Source organism: Anoplopoma fimbria, chromosome 11 (genome assembly GCF_027596085.1).
Source record: "Anoplopoma fimbria isolate UVic2021 breed Golden Eagle Sablefish chromosome 11, Afim_UVic_2022, whole genome shotgun sequence".
Taxonomy (NCBI): Eukaryota; Metazoa; Chordata; class Actinopteri; order Perciformes; family Anoplopomatidae; genus Anoplopoma; species Anoplopoma fimbria.
In genome coordinates this window covers 7,227,806-7,247,230 of record NC_072459.1, presented here as the reverse complement: position 1 = coordinate 7,247,230, position 19,425 = coordinate 7,227,806, and the positions used below count along the sequence as shown (strand labels likewise).

Sequence of the window (19,425 nt, the reverse complement as noted above, 5' to 3'; positions counted from 1 at the left end):
TTTTGGATTTTTCAGATAAAGGATTAAATGTTCATTTATTTTTAGATAATACCACTTCATATGTTAGATAAACCATTAAAAAATGGCATTGGACTTTATGAAAAAGTCACAAATACTCTCGAAAATTAACGAACTAACACCTTTTATTTTATGGACTTACTACAAGCAGCACAAACAGCAAAGTTCTTATCAAATTTAAAATGATATATATTCAAGAAAAACACCTCATCTATCATATCAAATATAAAAATAATTACTTGGTCTTCACCAGTTGGTAAAAGAAACATGCTAGGCATACATGAGGAATTTACTCCCATATAAATAGGATGCTGTTAATTGTATTGCTATAATTCTCCTTGTTACAGAGCCTACATACACTCTGTCTTATTTCTGGATATTAAGAGATGATTTGATGAATTTTTAAGATGACAACCTGCTGTTCACACTTGCTCCCCCTAATATGATGAGAACTCAAGTTACAGACGCTCCCCTCTGCTTATTCTAAATGTGGTAACAAAGCTGTCGTCATGTGTTTCTACACACGAACAAGCCGAGCGCCGCCATGTGTTAACTTGTAAACAAACAGACAAACCAGACGACGTGCCCCAAAGTTGCTGGCTATCGCTAACCTTGGCATGGAATCAATGTCATGAGATATGTTGCAGACTAATGAGTTATGGTTTGAAAACCAATTGAAAAGCAGCAGAGAAAAGTACTATTTGTTGTAAATAAATGTGTGTGCCACTAGGTTTTAGTCTTTGTCCACTATTAAAAATCTCTATTATCAAGGTCAGCGTCTTTTTATATTACTTTAAGTGGTGGTGTGCCACAGGGTTCGATCCTTGGCCCATTCCTGTTCTGTGTACAACTTACATTTAAGCCATTTTAGTCATCTTTTTATGTTATCTAATCCTTATGTTGATGATGCGCCACTATTTATCTTATTTAAATGCAGTGACTGTTTGAAGCCTTTTGAATTTAGAAAATAATTTGATACTAATTGAATTAAGTAAACAGCTGTGAAATCTTTTAGTAGCCAATTAAGATGACATTTTAAAGAAATGGAATAAATGAAACAATATAAAACAATCCTGAGCCTCATTGCCTTTGTTGCAGGATAACAACCTAAAGACAATTTCGGTTGAGCTCCCCAATAAGAAATATTCTGATTTGTACACAGAACAAAAAGTTATTTTTCTCATGAAGCGTTCCAAAAAAAGTAATGTTGACATTGTACCGACATCTGTCTTGAGTTTAATCCAGTTAATCCAAGCAAGGTGCCTTGGAGGCGAATGAGCAGGTGGTCATCGAGTCCAGGATGAACATAAAGGTCATGATGCAACATGGAGACACTGAGTTACGTATGGTTTGTACCCATAAAAACACACGATAACACGTTTCTGTCTCTAAGTCAACAATATCACACTAAAAACAGCAGCTCATTATACATTAAACATGAGCTGTAGTCCCACTGAGCAGCAAATACTAAACATACGTTAAGTAGCTAATGACAGTATGGAAGGCATGTAAAAATAGTGCCTGAGGATCATCACCTGTCCGTGCTGACATGTTCCTATTACCACTTCAAGATCCTGTGCCATATTTAAGTGTAGAGCTAATGCGACTTGATTGACATTTGAATGGAGTGACATTGCCAAGTTTAGAGTGTCCGGTTGGCTTCAGCAGGACATTCGTCTTGATAAAAGGAGCCTCAACCTCCTGCTGGTGTTCATTTAGAGTCCTGACACTTACTGACCATTGGTGAGATCATTTTTTTAACTCTCTGGCCTCTTTAACGTTGGTGGCTTTGATTCAATTCTACTGGGGTGTAAAAACCCGGTAAGTAAAATACAAATTACATTAGAAATCTTTTGAAATGTTAAATTAATTGCACTTACTTACTCACTTTGTTGCTTTTTCTTACCTTCAGGTATCAACATGAGCTCTGATGCCGAGATGGCCCAGTATGGGCCGGCGTCCATCTTTCTCCGCAAACCTGAGAAGGAGAGGGTTGAGGCTCAGAACCGGCCGTTCGATGCCAGAACAGCCTGCTTTGTGCCCGATGCCAAGGAGCTGTACATCAAAGGTCTCATCCAGAACAGAGATGGTGACCAAGTCACCGTGAAGACTGAAGCTGAGGAGGTAAATATGTCTGCATGCAACTGAATTAGTGCAAAAATATAACTCAAAACATTAAAACTAATTTGTTCCAGAAATAAACTAGAACCAGTCACTGCTTAGAGGTATGAAAAAAACACTATGGAACCTTTTACAGCCAATATCATAAAAACAAAAGCATGCACGTTTTGCACCAGCCATCTAGACGAATAAGCAAGCTTTAAACATTGAATTAAAACTCTTAGCAGCATCAAAATGTCTGGGTGTATTCCAACAGCAAACTCAAGTTCTACAGAATTCCAACAGGTTCACGAACATTATAGAGCAACAGTTGTTTCAGTTTAACCAGTGACCATGTTAACTGGTAACCTCCAAATGATTGCATCTTTGATTGCTCGTAGTAACTTTCGTAAATGTTTGGTGTGAAAAATAAACACGAATTAGTATGTATTTAAAACAGTTTGAAGCCTTTTTTTCAGAGGTCAACAACATTATTTCAACGTGTTGACGACTGGACTGTTTGAGGCGCCAATTTTAAAACTTGAGACCTCTGATTTGATGTCAGGGTGTTTTTACGTTCTGTACATGAACACAGATAACAGAGTTGGATCATCTAGTGACTTGTAGCTCGTAATGTCTCTCTGGTGTAACGTTAAACACTAGGTTTCTCCACCAGATACATGTTTATATCTGGACAGTAAATATCGGACTTCTTGCTAATGTATTCTACCCATTCACTAATAGCAAACAGATCTGAAAAGTCACTTTGTTTAGGTTGCTTTCACAGGTAATGGTCTTACGTAGATTGACAAGGTGTTGCATAACTTCCGCACACTTGCGTACATGGTTTTTACTGTAAAAAGGTCTATTGCATGCTTTAAAACTGGTTAGTGTGACTTAAAGAATACATGATTTTTGGTAAATGGGCTGTAACATTCAAAAACACCAGTATGTGACTTTAAGCCTCAGCTGGTTTGGTGCTTTTTTGTTTAAGGGAGCCTACTTATGAGAAGTCTACCTTCTCATATGCTATTTTTTTCTTTCCTTACTGATGGATCCCATTAGTTCTGCAGCAGGAACATCCTTTTTTTTTTTCTCCATTCAATATAATTTCATCTTCTCTTCTCACTTTTTTTTCTTGCAGACTGTAACAGTCAAGGAGGAAGATTGCCATCCCATGAATCCCCCAAAGTACGACAAGATTGAGGACATGGTCATGATGACGCACCTCAATGAGCCCTCTGTGCTATTTAACCTCAAAGATCGTTATGCAGCGTGGATGATTTATGTACGTAGTCAGAGGGACATTTTCTACCTCTCTGTTTGATGCTCACTTTCTTTCCTCACCTACAATATATTCTCATCTGCAGACGTACTCTGGGCTCTTCTGTGTCACTGTAAACCCCTACAAGTGGCTGCCGGTCTACGACCAAAAGGTGGTGTCGGCCTACAGAGGGAAGAAGAGGATGGAGGCCCCGCCGCATATTTTCTCCGTCTCTGATAATGCATATCAAAATATGCTTACAGGTAAGAAAGAGTGTGGAGTTTTTGAGCCTCTTGCAGAATTTCAGAGCCGTGAGACTTTGACTTTAAAAGGTCAACGTCTGGATTTGTTTAAACAAATTTACAGACATATCAGTACTAAAGATACGATGGAAATCTCTCACAACTGTGTTAAAACAATTAGTTGAAACTATATTTCTATATTTATTTAATTGGGCTGCAGTGTTACTATGTGTTAGATTTGAAAGCATACATTTTAATTGTGTTTAATCAATATTCTGGGGCAAATACTCAATGCAATTATTATAATGCAATTAAGTCTTCAGCTTAAGTCCTTGAGTCACTTTTGTCACATTAGACACTTTGAGACAAAAACATCACTAAAATCACTGAAGCTTATCTTTTATTACCAACAGATCGTGAGAACCAGTCTGTCCTGATCACGTGAGTCGGGTTGCATGCTATTTTAAAAAATGTGTTCAGTTCAATTCAGTCAATATTAAATCTGTTTTCTATTCATGTGTACTTAGTAGTTAAATGTTTATGCTTATCATTATTCTTATTTGTTGTCCATGTTTTTTGTCTATTTCTGTGTATGTATGTCGAGAGTGGAAGAACTGGAAACAAATTCCTTTGTACATAGAGGTACATGGCCAAAAAAGGTGATTCTGATTCTGATCTTCCGTATGTTTTTCTTTTTGATGTGTTTTCACAGCGGAGAATCTGGTGCAGGGAAGACTGTCAACACCAAGCGTGTCATCCAGTACTTTGCGACAATCGCAGTGGCTGGTGGCGACAAGAAGGAGCAATCGTCTGGCAAAATACAGGTAATCCCCCAACAAGATATGAGGCTGAGAAAGAAAAACAACATAAAACTACAATGAGATTGTGATTCAGCTGGCTGTGTTCTGCAGGGGACACTGGAAGATCAAATCATTTCAGCCAACCCTCTGCTGGAGGCTTTCGGGAATGCCAAGACTGTGAGGAATGACAACTCCTCTCGATTTGTAAGTGTGAGATCTCAAGATTTGATCTTTGAACCAGAGAGAGTTGGTCCAGTAGTGCAGGAACTGTGTGAACTGTGTCTTTAGATAAACCCTTAAATCTTTATAATAAACTTTTCTTGTGCAAATTCACAGAGGATTTGATGTATTTCACAGGGTAAATTCATCAGAATTCACTTTGGAAGCACAGGAAAACTGGCTTCTGCTGATATTGAAACCTGTAAGTTTGTTTTTCCACATTAATAATGCTCCATATCTGCATACTTGACAACCAAAAATCGTAATTTGCTGTGTAATTAAATGCAGATTTGCTGGAGAAGTCAAGAGTGACGTTCCAGCTGTCTGAAGAGAGGAGCTACCACATCTTCTATCAGATCATGACCGGACACAAAGCAGAGCTTATAGGTACGGCGAGGATGTCATATCTATGGCAGATATTTTGAAGGATAAACAAATGAATTATGTTTTTGTGTCTCTCCTCAGAAATGCTCCTCATAACAACAAACCCATATGACTTCCCCATGATCAGTCAGGGGCAGATCACTGTGGCCAGCATCGACGACAAAGAAGAGCTGATGGCCACAGATGTGAGCTTCCTCTTATCAATCACTTTAATGCATTTTGTTGACTTTAGCTAACTCTGAATTTAACGTAACAGTCCGCCACTGATGTCTTGGGCTTCACCAACGATGAGAAACTGTCCATCTACAAGCTGACTGGCGCCGTGTTGCATTATGGGAACATGAAATTCAAGCAGAAGCAGCGGGAGGAGCAGGCGGAGCCCGATGGCATAGAGGGTGAAGCTTCTCACTTTAAGTCTTCTTGTTGTCCAAGAAAAAACTGCAGAAGATATTAAAGGAAATGTCTTGTTTGTCTCTCAGTGGCGGACAAAGTGGCGTTCCTCATGGCTCTGAACTCTGCTGACTTGTTGAAAGGCCTCTGCTACCCACGAGTGAAAGTGGGGAATGAATACGTCACCAAGGGTCAGACTGTCCCCCAGGTACTGAGACTGCTCCAGGATTTAAAGAGTGATAATGCACAATGAGGTGAACTTATATAAGAAAAGAATGCACAAGATGATGCTGAAAAGAGATACTTTTAATACCGGGACACCTTGTCATGAACGGTTACAAAAGTAATGTTGAATTTATCCCTGGTGTTTGGGTCAGGTTGGGTTATCAAAGCTAAGAATTTAAGTTCTCACGTTATCTGGAAACATTTCATCAGTTGCTAACTAAACCAGTGTGTCAAATGGTCCACTGTGTTTTTAACAGGTAACCTGGTTCCTGACATTTGTTCAGCAAATCATACACTGTAGGTCTGTGTGCTGTTACTGTCTCCAAGTGTTGTAGATCTGATTAAGAATGTTGAAGTCATCTTCTCGAATAGTTTGCTATATACATTTATTAAAATAGCGCCAGAAAAATGGCCACAAAGCAACTTTATAACATAGAAAATCAGTTGGATACAGTGAGAAATTGAAGTACAATTCAGTTAGGACGAATGTTATTTACAGGTGAATGTTGCTGCCGCAAGAAATTGTGGGACTGCATTATCTCTTTTTCATAAGAAACACTGGATTGTCCAGTGTTTCCTATGCTAAAGGATGCAAGAAATTCTTTAAATGCTTTCCTTAGCATTTAAAGAATTTCAACCAGCTTTTATCGTTGACGTCACTGAATACTTAATTTTACTGAATTAGGAATCTGCCTGAGTCTTTTAGAGCCTTAAAGTCTTTAGATATTTCACTCAATACTGATTGGTTAAGGCTAAACCTTACAAACCACCTAAACTCCTCAAATCATGTCCAGTTTGGACACGTTTAATAACCTAATTTTCATTTTTTTAAAATCTAGATTTTGTGTTACTGATTCATGCATCCTCAAAATCTCCCGATCAGGTCACCAATGCAGTTGGTGCTCTGGCCAAGTCTGTCTATGAGAAGATGTTCTTATGGATGGTTATACGGATCAATGAGATGCTGGACACCAAGCAGCCGAGGCAGTTCTACATCGGGGTGCTGGACATCGCTGGATTTGAAATATTTGATGTGAGTTTGGACTCTTTAAATTCATTTTGGTCGGTCGATGGTGATGATTCTCAGTTTTAAAGTTGACGTGTCATGAGTTGATTCTTGTCTTCAGTACAACAGCATGGAGCAACTCTGCATCAACTTCACCAACGAGAAGCTGCAACAGTTTTTCAACCATCACATGTTTGTTTTGGAGCAAGAGGAGTACAAGAAAGAGGGGATCGACTGGGAGTTTATTGACTTCGGTATGGATCTAGCAGCCTGCATCGAGCTCATTGAAAAGGTAGGATGAATCTACTGCACATCTCTTTAGATGTTATGTAATTTTAGACAACATGTATAATGTATGTCTGTGATACATTCAACAGCCAATGGGGATCTTCTCCATCCTCGAAGAGGAGTGTATGTTCCCCAAGGCCTCAGACACTTCTTTTAAGAACAAACTCTACGACCAGCATCTTGGAAAAAACAATGCTTTCCAAAAGCCAAAGGTGGTGAAAGGGAAACCCGAGGCTCACTTCACTCTGCTGCACTACGCCGGCACCGTGGACTACAACATCACCGGCTGGCTGGAGAAGAACAAAGACCCTCTGAATGAGTCGGTGGTGCAGCTCTACCAGAAGTCATCAATGAAACTGCTGTCTTTCTTGTACGCTTCATTTTCTGGCACTGAAGGAGGTAAAACATTAGCAAAGATTTGGAATAATTAACGTCATAGGGAATGATTATTAAAAGATCCCCCCAACACAAACCAGGCTTCATTCGCTGGCAAATATAAAATAATTCTTCTGTCTGCTTTGTAGAATCGGGTGGAGATGCTGGTGGCAAAAGTGCAAAAAAGGAGCGAAGAAGAAGGGCGGCTCGTTTCAGACGGTGTCTGCAGTTTTCAGGGTAAAGAAGTGATGATAATCTGCTTTAGATGTGACTTTCCAGTCCTGCAAAGATCTAATCACAATCAATCTCCTGCAGGAAAATCTCGGAAAACTAATGACCAACTTGAGGAGCACCCACCCTCACTTTGTGCGCTGCCTGATCCCAAATGAGATCAAAACACCAGGTACAAATTCACGATAGAAACTTCAAATACAAAGGCTCCTGTTGGTGTAAGTGTTGAAATTCTCTGATGCGAATCCGTTCATGTTGACTTCATTGTAGGTATCATGGAAAATCACTTGGTCATCCACCAGCTGCGCTGTAACGGTGTGCTGGAGGGTATCAGGATCTGCAGGAAGGGATTCCCCAGCAGGATTATTTACGCTGACTTCAAGCAGAGGTCGGCATTGATTCCTAAATTAATTTATACTAAGAGCTATTCCAGTTTGTGATAATCTATCTTTCTCCAACTCTGAACAGATACAAAATCCTGAATGCCAGTGCCTTCCCAGAGGGACAGTTCATCGATGGAAAGAAAGCTTGCGAGAAGCTTCTGGGTTCGATTGACCTCGACCACACTCAGTACAGATTTGGGGCAACAAAGGTATGTGTCCAAATACCTCATAGGTTTATCTTCTAAAAGCTTTTGGCAACACAGCGTAATGACTTTAGCATTTACAAGAAACACATTGATTCATTTCATGCAGCTTCACCACACCTTATTGTTGCAGGTGTTCTTCAAAGCGGGCTTACTCGGCACTCTGGAGGAGCTACGAGATGAAAAACTAGTTTCTCTCGTGACCCAGACACAAGCAGTGTGTCGAGGTTATCTCACGAGGAAAGAAATCTCCAACTTAATTGTTCAGAAGTAAGATCAGCACCAAGAATTCTCTTCTACTACGATTGAAACTAAACCAATGCCACTAAAACTTGTTACTGCCTATCTCACAGAGACTGCGTCTGGGTTCTGCAGTACAACCTGCGCTCCTTCATGAATGTGAAACACTGGCCGTGGATGAAGCTGTTCTTTAAAATAAAGCCACTTCTGAAGAGCGCAGAGAGCGAAAAGGAGATGGTGACGATGAAAGTGGACTTCGTCAAATGTAAAGAGGATCTGGGGAAGGCAGAGTCCAAGAGGAAGGATCTTGAAGAGAAGATGGTTTCTCTTTTGCAGGAGAAAAATAACCTCCTTCTGCAAGTACAGTCTGTGAGTGACATCGCAAATGAAAGCCACTGATCAGTTAAATCATCCAAACCATCAAACATTAGTGGTGCTCTCTCTGTGTTTTCTCTTCTTCTTAGGACTCAGAAAATCTTTGCGATGCAGAGGAGAGGTGCGAAGGCTTGATCAAGAGCAAAATCCAGCTGGAGGCCAAACTCAAAGAGGTGACCGAGAGGCTGGAGGATGAGGAGGAAACCAACGGCGAGCTGACCGCCAAGAAGCGGAAGCTAGAGGACGAATGCTCCGAACTCAAAAAAGACATCGACGACCTGGAGATAACTCTGGCTAAAGTGGAGAAGGAGAAACATGCCACGGAAAACAAGGTTTGTGATTTGGCCTGTACTGTTTGGTTGTTACCTCCATGTATCTCAAAAACAACGAAACAATACAATAGAAGTTGGTTATTGCATGCTCTTTGCATTTTTGTTTACAACCTCTACTCTACATTTCTAGTTGATGTGTTAGATTTTAACACTTATTTCAAAATTTTCATCCAAACTTGGAAACTCCTGAAGAATTGATTGTCAGATTAGTATGTAACAGTTAATTCCAGCACCAAGCCCAATTTTTTTTTCTTCAGTCTTGGTATTCTCCAACAATTCTAATTAATTTGTTGCAATGTTAAAATGGCCGTGGGCTGATTTACATAAATTGTCATAATTGCACCTGAAACCACAATTATTTTTATCTTTATTTATTGTATATTTACCATTTGGAATGCAGGACTTTTACTTCTGTATTTTTCATTGCAAAATTTATTTTCATTCTTTTTTAAATACCCACATTTATTTTATTTATTTATTAATCTATTTATTGATATTTGGTTACTTTTTATTCTAAATTAATTGGTGGTCAAGAATATTTTTTTGACATTTAAACCGAGTACCAAGGCCTTTCATTTTCCTGATCAGATTTGGTATTGGCATCTCTGAATGCTTTCTGGTTGTACTTTGTGTTTTTTCTCTATAATGACTGTGTAATAAAGCATACTATTTATTACAGGTTAAAAACCTGATGGAGGAGCTGGCTGGTCAGGATGAAAACATTGGGAAACTGACCAAAGAGAAGAGAGCCCTTCAGGAGGCTCATCAACAGGCTCTGGATGATCTCCAAGTCGAGGAAGACAAAGTCAACACTCTGACCAAAGCCAAGACTAAACTGGAACAACAAGTAGACGACGTGAGTTTCTGTAAACAATAACACACTTGTGTCACTTGACATCCTAATTAACGTTCTCCAATTTCCTTTTCAAGCTCGAGGGTTCACTGGAGCAAGAAAAGAAGATCCGCATGGACCTGGAAAGAGCCAAGAGGAAGCTCGAGGGGGATCTGAAGCTCGCTCAAGAATCCCTGATGGACCTAGAAAATGACAAGCAACAATCTGAGGAGAAGATTAAGAAGTAGGTTCGATGCACCGATCATGCACAGCTTGTGTGAGGATAAAACATCTTGTGTTTGAGCTGACATCTTGTGTCTTCTTTTCCCTGCAGGAAAGAATTTGAAAACAACCAGATGCTCAGCAAAATAGCAGACGAGCAAACAATTAATAACCAGCTTCAGAAGAAGATGAAGGAGCTCCATGTAATAAAACTCACATTAAAGTTGTGCATTAATCAGACTGATGACAAATCTCATGGTATGTTTTTTTTTTTTTTTTTGCTTTAAGGCTCGCATTGAGGAGCTGGAGGAGGAAATCGAGGCTGAGCGAGCCGTCCGGGCGAAGATCGAGAAGCAGAGGTCCGACCTCTCCAGAGAGCTGGAGGAGATCAGCGAGCGGCTGGAGGAGGCCGGAGGAGCCACCGCCGCTCAGGTGGAGATGAACAAGAAGCGAGAGGCCGAGTTCCTCAAGCTGCGGCGCGACCTGGAGGAGTCCACGCTGCACCACGAGGCCACGACCGCCGCGCTGCGCAAGAAGCAGGCGGACAGCATGGCGGAGCTCGGGGAGCAGATCGACAACCTCCAGAGAATCAAGCAGAAACTAGAGAAGGAAAAGAGCGAGATGAAGATGGAGATCGACGATCTGTACGTTAATATGGAAACAGTTGCGAAAACCAAGGTAAGTTATTTTAAATCCTGAAATACTATCAGCATAATGGCTACCAATTTATAGAAGACTTTGAAAAGACTTTGGAAAGACTAAAGTCTGACACTTTCTTACATTTTAAGACATAAATCCCAGAGTTTTTTGTCAAAGATTACAAGATTTTGCATAACTAACTTTCTTTTGAGATTATTTCCCATCCTGGCGCTTGTGGAAAATTTGTAAGAAGGAAAACTGTTGAGAAAAAAGTAGACAGACATTGCTGCAGTCCTGAAACCCCCTTCCAGTATGCTATATGCTATAGCTAGCTAGCTAACCATCGTCCCTAACGTGATGAATCAAATCCATAAACTGGATATGAGAAGTGGACAATCAATCACAGTAAGCCCCGCCCTAAAGCATACTGTGCTTTATGGTCTATTTTACTCTAAATGGACCATAATTTACTAAATGAACATCATGCTGTATTGAAGAAGACTTGAAATTAGAGATTGAGACCATAAACTGATGTTTACAATGTTTACTGAGGGAATAAATCAAGAGAGAAATAGAGTCATTTTCTCATAGACTTCTATACATCTGTCGCCCTCTGATGGTCATTAATTGAACTTCACTATTTCCCTGAGCGAAGACTAAAAACTTACGATAATATTAAACATGTAATTTTATCGGAAAGTCAAGGCAAGAAAGGGATTTGAGAAAGCTCAGTTTTATTACAACCTTAAACATATTCATATGACTTTGAGAGAACGTCACAACTCTAGAAAAACCCAATGATTTAAACCCAATTAACAGTGAAATTGGTTGTAAATTAACTTGCTGTTTAGCCGACAAAACAGAGTCCAGAACTGACTTACCTTCACACACTTTTAGTTGAACCTGGAGAAGATGTGTCGCTCTATTGAAGATCAGCTCATGGAGCTGAAGACCAAGAGCGACGAAAACATGCGTCAGATTTCTGACCTCACCAATCAGAGAGCTCGTTTTCAAACTGAGAATGGTAATTATGTTTCTCTTCTTGTTGAAATTCATAAAATTCATAGAGTTAATAATGTAGATCCTTTTACTCAAGTAAAAGTACAAACACTTTGTTACAAGTAAAAGTCCTGCATTGAAAAATGTTATCTAAGTAAAAGTAATCTGGAATATGTACTTAAAGTGTAATAAGTATAAAATATCTCCTGTGAATGTCTACTATTGTATATTCTATCATTAGTTTATTATAATTATAACTTATGAATGAATGTAAAAGCAGGATTTTATTGTTTACAGTGACTAATGATTGATTTGATTATGAATTAATCAGCTGGTTCATTTCTCCATTGAAGGACTGCTTGTTTGGTTTGTAAAATAGTGTAAAAAAAAGCGAAATGCATTTGTTATTACTTTAACATTAACATTTTTAACATTATTTAAAGGAAAAACAGCAAAATCTTTAAATGTACAATTCTTATCAAACTACTTAATTTTCTGTCAATCGACTAATTGATTAATGGACTTATTTTTTTCAGCTCTACTTGTATAAAGTGTTGGGTAGTTACATTTTTTTTAAACTACATATTTTTAAAACTGCTTTATATGTTTTGTGTGCACATTTATTGAACTACACTTATCAAATAAATGTAGTGGAGATAAATGTGCATCTTAGATGAAGTATAACTTCTTTCTTGTTTGACTCATCGTAGCTGAATATTCTCGACAAATTGAAGAGAGAGAGAGTCTCATCTCCCAGCTGACAAGAGGAAAACAGGGATTCACCACAAAGATCGACGAGTTAAAACGACTCATCGAGGAGGAAACAAAGGTAATCGAAGGTTTCCAAACATTGCTCTTCTTTTTCTTGGCTTTTCTTCCTCATGAAGCTCCTGATTGGTTGTCTTCCTCGACAGGCTAAAAACGCCCTGGCTCACAGTCTTCAGTCGGCCCGTCACGACTGTGATCTCCTCAGAGAGCAGTACGAGGAGGAGCAGGAGGCCAAAGCCGAGCTGCAGCGCAGTTTGTCCAAAGCCAACACGGAGGTGGCTCAGTGGAGAACCAAGTACGAGACGGACGCCATCCAACGCAACGAGGAGCTGGAGGAGGCAAAGTAATCACACACTGATGTTAAATCAATAGATCAGGCTTTAACATGAGACATCAAATGGTCCCTATATGGGAGGAAGAGGAAAAGAGTGCACATATTATTTCTTCATTTATTTTTATTACTTATACATTGAAAAATATATTGCTTGCTTTTTCATGTTGGTTTTATTGCAAGACTTTATTTTTCAGGTCCATAATTTCCTAATAATCTTCTAATAAATTTAAATGATGTCTGAGGATGTTTCTTGTAAAGTACGCTGCATTTCTTTTCTTATAATAAGAAAAATATAGGGTGTTTATTTGGTACACAAATTAATTAATTCCAATTAATTGCTTGCACAATCTAGTCTTGTAATCAACTCAAGATAGTAAAATATAAAACATTTGACAAGGCAAGCATTCAGTTCAACATAAATGTAAGAAGGATGGAGTTCTTACTGGAATTCACCTACACAACAAATGAAACTGAAACTATTGTGATAATAATTTAAAAAAAAAATTCTCTATTACATATAATATTTTAAATTGTTGTTTTCAGCAAAACTGGAAAGAAAATGAAAAAAATAAAATTATGAATGTATTATTTATTATTATTGTAAAATAAAGCATAAACTTGCAAAACCATTAATATCTATAATATCTGTTGTATTCAAAGTACGTCTTTCCTCGACCAGAGAAATTCTTAGTCTACTAAGAACGATACTGTTACGATTTTGTCTTTTTTTATGCATGAAAAAGCATTAAAAAAAATGACCAACCAAAACACCCAAAAGACAAATTAAATAGTATTTCTGGTTATACTTTTGTTCTCTTAACAAACGTTAACAATTCTAATAACAGTGGTTTAATTTTTTGACAGGAAAAAGCTGGCTCAGCGCCTCCAAGAGGCCGAAGAACAAATCGAGGCGGTGAACTCAAAGTGCGCCTCGCTGGAGAAAACCAAACAGAGGCTTCAGAACGAGATGGAGGACCTGATGGTGGACGTGCAGCGGTCCAACAGTGTAGCAGCCACCCTCGACAAGAAGCAGAGGAGCTTTGACAAGGTAATTTATTGTCCTACCAACCACATCAATCTTTTTACATCCCATCAGTTATTAAGAGGAGCTGACGTTTAACCTGAATTCAGATTATAGCCGAGTGGAAGCAGAAGTACGAGGAGACTCAGGCGGAGCTGGAAAGTTCTCAGAAAGACTCTCGATCTCTGAACACCGAGCTCTTCAAACTGAAGAACTCCTACGAGGAAGCGCTGGATCATCTGGAGACGATGAAGAGGGAAAATAAAAACCTGCAACGTAAATTAAATCTCATCGAGGTAAAACATTTTGTTTGAGAGAAGCATTTTATCTTAAACGGTAATTGTTTTTTTAAAACACAGAGGAGGTCTCAGATCTCACGGAACAACTCGGCGAAGGCGGGAAGATGATTCATGAGCTGGAGAAGTTCAAGAAGCAGGTGGAGACGGAGAAATACGACATGCAAACATGTCTGGAAGAATCTGAGGTACGTGTGATAACAACCTTAGCCTTCAGATATTTATTTTGCATTGGTTTAAGTGACAATCTGTGTTTTTTAAAAGGCAACCCTGGAACAAGAGGAGTCCAAGATCCTGCATGCGCAGATGGAGCTGAACCAGCTGAAGGCGGAGGTCGACAGAAAAGTGGCGGAGAAGGACGAGGAGATCGACCAGCTAAAGAGGAACAGCCAGCGGGTGATGGAGTCCATGCAGGCCACGCTGGACGCCGAGGTGCGGAGCAGGAACGACGCACTGAGGGTGAAGAAGAAGATGGAGGGCGACCTGAACGAGATGGAGATCCAGCTGAGCCACTCAAACAGGCAGGCGGCCGAGTCCCAGAAACATCTGAGGAACCTCCAGGGGCAGTTCAAGGTACGACAACGTGGAGTTCATGCGTTCAGACTCTGCGTAGGGTGAATTAAAACAATGGTTTTTGGCGAGAAACTTGAACAAATACAGTATTTTTGAATGAGATGTTTTTCATAGCAATACAAAAAATAGATACTGGGAATTATGACCTTTAGCTCCTTAAACTAGCTCTTAGCATCTTGTATTAACTTGTATTAAGATTTGTTTTTAACCAAAAACTGAGGAACATATTGGGGAAACTCAAGGTACAGAGAGTTCATGCGTTCACACTCTGTGGTAAATTCAAACTAGATGAGTTCAAATGTAACTTTGTAAAATGTTAGTGGTGGTTTCAAAGATAGTGTAGTAAAAAGTACCATATTTTTCTCTAGAAAATAGTGGAGTAAACGTATAAATTGGCATGTGAAGAAAATACTAAAGTAAAAGTTCCTCAAAATTGTACTTTAATAAAAATACTTTTTTCAGGACGCCCAAATCCACCTGGATGATTCGCTCAGAGGACAGGACAACATGAAGGAGCAGGTCGGCATGATGGAGCGACGGACGGCTCTGATGCAGGCGGAGATCGAGGAGCTCCGAGTCGTCATGGAGCAAACGGAGCGGAGCCGCAAAACATCTGAGCAGGAGCTGGTCGACGCCAGCGAGCGTTCAGGACTCCTACACTCTCAGGTGAACTAACATAACTTATAGGACAAACACTTTTTTGGGGGGGGATCTGCAGAAGTTACATTTGTTTTATCTTTTTTTTCCAGAACACCAGTCTTATGAACACCAAAAAGAAGCTGGAGGCCGACGTCACTCGTCTCCACTCTGAGATCGAGGAAGCCGTTCAAGAGGCGAGAAACGCAGAGGAGAAGGCCAAGAAAGCCATCACCGATGTACGGCGCTCTGACAAGTTCTCATTCTGCTTATAACACAAACTTTAGGACATTTTATAAATCTATGTTGTGTCATCTTTAGGCCGCCATGATGACCGAGGAGCTGAGGAAGGAGCAGGACACCAGCACTCACCTGGAGAGGATGAAGAAGAACCTGGAGGTGACCGTGAAGGACCTGCAGCACCGACTGGACGAGGCCGAGAACTTGGCCATGAAGGGCGGGAAGAAACAGCTTCAGAAACTGGAGGCTCGGGTATGTTTACTGCTTCTACTGCCACGTTATGTAATTATAATAATGATAATGTGAAATATTTTTATATCTGTAATCTGCACTAAAAGAGACATGAGGTTAGAAAATAATGATCGTATCAGGGAGATCGAATTATGAAAAATTCAGAGATTTTATGACTTTTAAGTTTCTTAAATACTTATACTTATATTCAATATATTTATTTATTAAATGCTATAATTCTTTCTGGGTGGCTTTAAATGAATATGTGCACTCATAATAAAAAGGGCCAATCCTTTAAAAATGTGACTACTGCCATTCATATAGAAAAAACATGAGATTCTTATTTTCTCGCTTATACATATGACTTAGGTACCAATAATTGTTAAAGTTGACTAAAAAACAGCAGAGGAGATGATGAGAAAAACTGCTGCACACAATTTTACAACAGATATAATTTTGTTGAAATGGGCAATACTTATGGATTTACTTTGTACGTGAAGTGGCCACTAAGAAATAGTTTAAAGTTATTTATTGCCATACGCATAAAATTACAGAGAACCATTCTTTGGCAATAAAAATGTTCCCACTCCATCAGGGCTCAATAAAGTTACTACAAAGAACTCTCATCTTGCAAGTAAAGAAAAGAAAATATAAGATATTATATAGTCAAGAAGTTAAAATATAATGAAGTCCAACAGCGTGGGAAGATCATTAACATAACACTTCATGGCCAGTTAAATTTCCTCACAGTACCTTTAAGCAAATGACTAATAAAGGACATTATAGTCTTATTTTATCTTATAAAATAAATAAAATAAAATGTAAAATATATATTAAAGTACATGTAGCACAGAGTAAAATACTTCATCTACAAAAATGTTACCACATGTTCAACCATTGAAGGTAAAAAGGGATCTTGCATCTGTCTCAGAACACTGTGTATTTCTTTATATTATTTGAGTAATATTTCTGACCTCAACAGTTCAACAAAAGTCCTTATAAAAATCCTGGAGGCTCACTCTAACATTTAAAATTCCTTAAATCATACAAACGATCCTGAATTTTGCTCCTCAGGTCCGTGAGCTGGAAAGCGAGCTTGAAGCCGAGCAGAAACGCTTGACGGAGGCCATCAAAGGAGTCCGTAAATATGAGAAAAAAGTCAAGGAGCTAAGCTACCAGGTAATTTATTGAGCCTAAACGAGCATTTCAGTGCTGTATAAAGATCAAATGCTGAAAGACAGAATCCAGAAGTTTGTCTCGACTTCTTTCAGTCGGAGGAAGACAAGAAAAACATCACCCGACTGCAGGATTTAGTCGACAAGCTCCAGAACAAAATGAAGGCCTACAAACGACACGCAGAAGAAGCTGTGAGTGAATCTCAATCTGCAGAAATATATGTGCAGTAATGTGTCAGATTCAAGGTACTTGTACTTTACTTAAGTATTTACATTTTATGCTACTTTATACTACATCTCAGAGGTAAATAATGTACTTGTCTGACAGCTTTAGTTAAATAAACTCTTTAAAAACCTCTTGGATCAGCTGGAAATGCATCATCACAAAGCTGAAAATAGACTGTTTGTTCTTTTTAGAGATACGTGGTTTTCACAGGACAGAGACGCTACAAACTGATGATCTTATAGAATATGATACATTGACGTAGATTAAACTAGTTAAAAACATGCAACATACGCAATAATGCAGCAGTAATATTAATTTCAGGAACATCAGATATGATACTTTTTACATTTTACTGCACTATGAATGCATTTAGCTAAAAGTACTTACATTCTTTTACTTAAGGTTCAAATGCAGGACTTTTTCTTAAATTGGAGTATTATTATAGTGCAGTATTAGTACTTTTATTTCAGTAATGGATCTGAATACTTCCTCCCTCGCTGACTAATACAGGAGGAGCAGTCGAACCTGCAAATTGCCAGATTCAGGAAAGCTCAACACGAGCTGGAGGAGTCCGAAGAGAGAGCCGACGTGGCCGAATCTCTGGCCAATAAGATGCGGGCAAAGAGCCGCGAAATAGGGACAAAGGTACTGAGTGTTTTTTTTTATTTTATATGCAAAGTAAATATACTAATAATTAGCTGTTATTTATGCCTGTATGATTGGAACTCACAGTAGTAGTTGAGAAGAAATGATCACGTTTTTTCTCCCATAAATATACGTTTTTGTCTTCTACAATTAAAGCTGATGATATTTATAAACTTCTTTATTTAATCATGAATTAATATAAACTGTTTTTGCATCTTTTGCAGGCACAAGAAGGACAGGGCGAGTAGATGAATGTGCATGACAGAAATGTTGAAGAGCAAATTATTTAAAAAGTAGTTTACCATATTAACATCACAGAATTAACTCTGTGGTAACTCATTCATAAATATTTAGTTTCATAATAAATCTAGTTGTGAGGCAGATGATCTGTAGCTACAATATTTGTCCCAAAATAATGAAATTACATTAAATCTCCTCTAAAATAAAATACTAATGTGACTTTTAATTGGAGCATAAATAAAATTAAAGAAATGTCTTTTTGTTTTACAAGACTTCTGTTATGAATAATAATGTTCTATACAGGTATCATATTAGTTATTCATTGTGTTTTAGCGGCTGCAGGTTTACTGTAACACAGCTGGTTGCTGGTTATTAAAATATATAACATACTAAAACATGTTACATATTCCTTAATTAGCACGTTTAATTAAATAACTAAGCAGTATTGCAGCATGTTAATCCATTATATTTATTAGCCTTTTATTATTCTGGTTAAATTAATCTTTGTTCAATCATAGTCATAGTTTAGTTTTTTGTCTTTTGCTGTTGTTCTTAGTTTTAGAAAAATAATAAATGTTTGTAAAATTTAAGTTATTTGTCCTGTGTTCACTCACTTAACAGGTAAACATATGTACTTCCCTTCTATATACAGCAATAAATAAATAAATAAAAATGATAACAATCATAGTAATGATAATACTCTCTCTGGATTAATACAAGAATTCAGGAGTGGGATTTTTATTTTATTTTATTGAAATTAAGGCAACATACATCCACTACCACACTGCAAACAAACCCTGGTGCTCATTCATTATTTAGCACCATTTTTATATTTAAAGCCACTATGTGTAGAACTTAAACGTAAGTGTGTTTCGATGTTGTATCATAATTTCAATTTGTGCAAAAAAATTAATAAATGCAAATTTAGTTTTTTATGCTTGTCTGAGGTGAAAGCGTTGCTGTATCTATAAAATACAAATTGTAAAGTAAACGTCCACTCAAGTTTAAACTGAAGAGCTGAAAACATCAGATCTGTTATCTGAAGATAACCTTCCTCACATTAATGCTCAGAAACACTTCCACTTTTGTCGCTGGGAAGTTTTATTTAAAATAATTATGCTTTGTACTTGAAATCTGAATCTGTAAAGTAACTAATGTCTTCGAATAAATGTGGTGGAGTAAAAAGTACAACATATTCCTCTGAGATCTAGTGGAGTAGATGTCAAAAGTGGCATAAAATGTAGTACAAGTACCTCACAATTGTACTTAAGTA

At 38.3% G+C, this 19,425-nt stretch overlaps 1 pseudogene; it reads left to right on the top strand.

Moving 5' to 3' along the window:
* Positions 1 to 1,938: 1,938 nt before the first annotated feature.
* LOC129098273 (myosin heavy chain, fast skeletal muscle-like) lies at positions 1,939 to 18,160 on the top strand (annotated as a pseudogene).
* Positions 18,161 to 19,425: the final 1,265 nt, after the last annotated feature.